Raw genomic sequence first — 4,308 nt, forward strand, 5'->3', positions numbered from 1 at the left:
AGAATCCTTCAATACCACAAATTGAAACTTGAATTTTTTCTTCAGGTTTCTCAGCTTGAGAAATGCTGAGTGTGTTATTCCCTTTTGCTTTTCTAACTTCAGGTCTTTCAACAACTTGTTATAATATTTGACTTTGTTTTCTCAAGCTAACCTTTGAAAAATTCTGTTCAGCTCTTGTACTTCCTCACTTCTTCATTTGCTTTAGCATCTCTATCATGGAGAACAAGTTTCAGAGCCTCTTCTGACATCCATTTTGTTTTTTTCCTTCTTGTCTTCTTAATGACCTTTTCCTTTCTTCCTGTATGATATTCTTGATGTCATCCCCAAACTCTTCTGGTCTTCAATCTTTAGTGTCTAATTTATCAATTCTGTTCTTCAGATGATGTCTAAGTTCAGGTGGGATATATTCAAGGTTATATTTTAGCTCTCATGGACTTGTTGTCATTTTCTTCAGCTTCAATTTTAATTTGCATATGAGTAATTGATGGTCTGTTTCACAATCTGCCCCTGACCTTGTTTTGACTGATAATATGGAGCTTTTCCATTGTCTCTTTCCACAGATGTAGTCAATTTGATGTCTGTATATTCAGTTTGGTGAGGTCCATGTCTATAACTGTCTTTTAAGTTTTTAAAAATAGTATTTTCAATGAACAAATCACTGGTCTTGCAAAATTACATCATGTGATCTCCAGCATCATTTCCATCACCAAGGACATATTTTCCAATCACTGTTCTTTCCTCTTTGTTTCAAACCTTTGTATTCCAATTGCCAGTCATTATCAATACATATCAATTGCATGCTTGATCAGTTTGATTTAATAGTCTTGCTGAATCATTTTGACAACTAATCTTAATGCATGAAAAACAGTTCACCTTTTCTACCCTTATTTTTTCAAAAACACTTGCTAGTATCTCTAAAACAGTATTTAGTGAAAAGGATAATTTCCATCATGATTTAAAGGAAATTCATACAATATTTCACAATTAAATATGTTTGTTGCATGTCTTTGATAGACCACATCTTTGGGGTAAGAGTTTTTCATTCTACTACTTGATATTGTATATAAAGTAGTTTTTAAACCGTATTAAGTTTTATATTCCATCATAGTCCTATACAGTAAGAAACTTACCTTTTGCCATCAACATTATATTACTAGAAACTCAGAATACTTGACATACTGATGTTGTCGATGCTGTTATTAGGTGTCACTGAGTAGCTTCCAACCCATAGCACCTCTACATACAACAGAATAAATGTCACCTAGCCCTGCACCATCCTCAGAATCACTTCTACCCATAAGCCCATTGCTGCTGCACCTATGACAATCCATCTCATTGGGTCTCCCTTCTGTTTTTCACTGGCCTTCCACTTCACAAAGCATGATGTCCTTCTCCAGGGACTGGTCTCTCCTGATAACATGTCAGAAGAATGACAGAATCTGGACATATTGGCTTCTAAGAAGCATTCTGGTTGCACTTTTTCCAACAATGATTTGTTCGTACTTCTGGCAGTCCATGGTACCTCTAATATTCCTCTCCAACACCTTAACTCCAATGACAATATCATTAATATCCTATGCAAGTAAAACTTTGCTAAAAATAATTCAAAAACAGCTACAAAAATACATTGACAGGGAGGGAAGTGCCAGAGGTTCAAGTCAAATTCAGACAAGAATGTGTAATGAGGTATCATTGGTGACATGAAATGGATGTTATCTAAAAGTAGAATACACCAGAAAGATATTAACCTGTACTGTATTGATTATGCAAAGCCTTTTCAATGTGTGGATCATGACAAGCTAAGTACAACATTGCATAAAATGAGTATTTTGGAACACTTAACTGTGCTCATGAGGAAACTGTACATAGAACAAGAGGCAGCTGTTTGAATAGAACAAGAAAACACTGAATGGCTTGGAATTGGGAAAGGTGAGTGCCAAGGGTATATTTTTTCTGTACATTGTACAACATACTTAGTCAATCTGTATGATGAGCAAATAATCTGAGAAGGTTCATTATATGAAGAAGAATGTAACATCAGTATTGGAGGTAGGCTCATTAACAACTTGCAAAGTACAGGTGATACAACCTTACTTGCTAAAAGGAAAGAGGAATTAAAATAATTATGAAGATCAAAGTATGGTTTACACCAAAGTGTAAAGAAAATAAAATCCTCATGAGTAGGTCAATAAATAGCATCATAATAAATGGAGAAAAGATTGATGCTGTCGAATATTTCATCTTGCTTGGACTCACTTATTGGAAGAAGAAGTCAAGAAACTAAATGGTGTACTGCATTCAGCAACTCTGCTCCCCAAGAGCTCTTTAAAGTGTTCAAAACTAAAGATTACAGTTTGCGGTCTAAAGTGTACCTAACCCAAGCCATGATATTTTCAATAGCCTCATATGCATGTACAAGCTGGACAGAGAATAAGAAAGCCTGTAGAAGAACTGATACATAATATGTATGGCATATTGGAGCTATTCAATAAACAACCATTGATGAAAACAATATTTTTAAGCTTTTATCAAACCTATTCAGATGACCAACAGATTAATAAACAACATAAGGACAAACATATAAAATATTGAATTTGTCAAGGATTTCATTTTCTTATATCCATAGTTAACACCCATGGAGGCAGTAGTCAAGAAATAAAATTATGTATTGCCTTGGGTAAATCTGCTGCAAACAATCCCCTTAAAATATTATAGACCAAAGGTGCCACTTTGAAAAGTAAGGTGCACCTGATCTAAGACATGGTATTCTCAACTACTTTATATGCATGCAAAAACTGGACAATGGAAAAGGAAGACCAAAAAGTGATGCCTTTTAAATATGTTGGTAAAGAATATTAAATATGCCATGGACTGCCATAAGAATGAACAATTATAAGTTATAAGGAGTACAGTCAGGACATCCTAAGAAGCAAGGATAGGAAGACTTTGTCTAATGTACTTTGGACATGTTTTTAGGAGTGACCTGTACTTGGAGATATACATCATGCTTAGCAAAGTAGAAGGCCAGAGTAACGGGGGAAGACGCTCAGTGAAATACATTGATACAGTAACTATAACAATAGACACAAATACAGTGATGACAGTACAGGACCAGAGAGTATTTAAAGTCTGTTGTACACAGGGTTGCTGTGAATTAGAACTCTCAGATGATGGCACTTATAAATAAAACCATTTGGATGATTATGACTTTCTCTTTAGTTAGTGTGATGAATTATATACAAAGATATATTCTAATAAATGATTTTCTTGGATCCCCCAAATCAAAGTTACTTCACTATAATATATTCACTACTGCACATATTGCTAGATTCAATTTGTCAATATTATTGTAAAGAACTTAAAATGAAACAATTATGCTTTTGAGCATTATTCAGTTCTGTTTTTCTAATATCCAAAGTAATATGAAATCATTTCATCTATTTTCAATATCTGAAATAATTTATATATGATAGCATTATTAAGCATGTTTAAAGGGCTTATTGGAAAACTGTTTGAACCACGTTGTTGCTCTTATGTGTGGCTGAGTCAGCTCCCACTTACAGTGACCCAATGCACAGCAGAATGAAACACTGCCCGGTCCTGTGCCAAACTCACAATTGTCCCTACACTTGAGCACACTGCTCTTCCCAGTGTGCTATCAGTCTCGTTGGGGCTTTTCTTTTTTGCTGTCCCTCTACTTAAACAAGCATGGTGTCCTTCTCCAGGGACATATCTTCACAATATGTCTGGAGTATGGGACAGAAAGTATCACCATCCTGACTTCTAAGGAACATTCTGGATGTACTTCTTCCAACACAGATTTGTTTGTTTTTCTGGCAGTCCATGGAACTTTTAATATTCTTCCTCCACTCCTTAACTCAAATGCATCAATTATTCTACTGTCTTTCTTAGTCACTGTCCATTGTTCACATGTATGTGATTATTGAAACAAGACGTATTATTTGTTGAATGTAAAACTGATGATCTTGTCTGTAAACCTTCACTCAATTCACAACAACAACAAAAAACGTTTTTTAATGACAGCCTAACAAATGCTATGGAGAAAACCATTATTTTAAAAGTATACATTTATTTAGTTGGAGATTAAAAACATCCTAAGAGTAACATAAAATAAAATGATACTTTTATGATATTTCGTTGACCTAAATGCTCGTATGCAGAGGACACTGAAATCCTGAGCAAAACTGAGTAATAGACTAAGTTCTAGAAGGAGGTGACTATTATATACAGCTGTGGTTGTTGCTGCTAAGTGCCACTGAGTTACTTCCGATGAAGAGAGACTGGTGA

This window comes from Chrysochloris asiatica, unplaced genomic scaffold (assembly GCF_000296735.1).
Source record: "Chrysochloris asiatica unplaced genomic scaffold, ChrAsi1.0 scaffold00025, whole genome shotgun sequence".
NCBI classification, from domain to species: Eukaryota; Metazoa; Chordata; class Mammalia; order Afrosoricida; family Chrysochloridae; genus Chrysochloris; species Chrysochloris asiatica.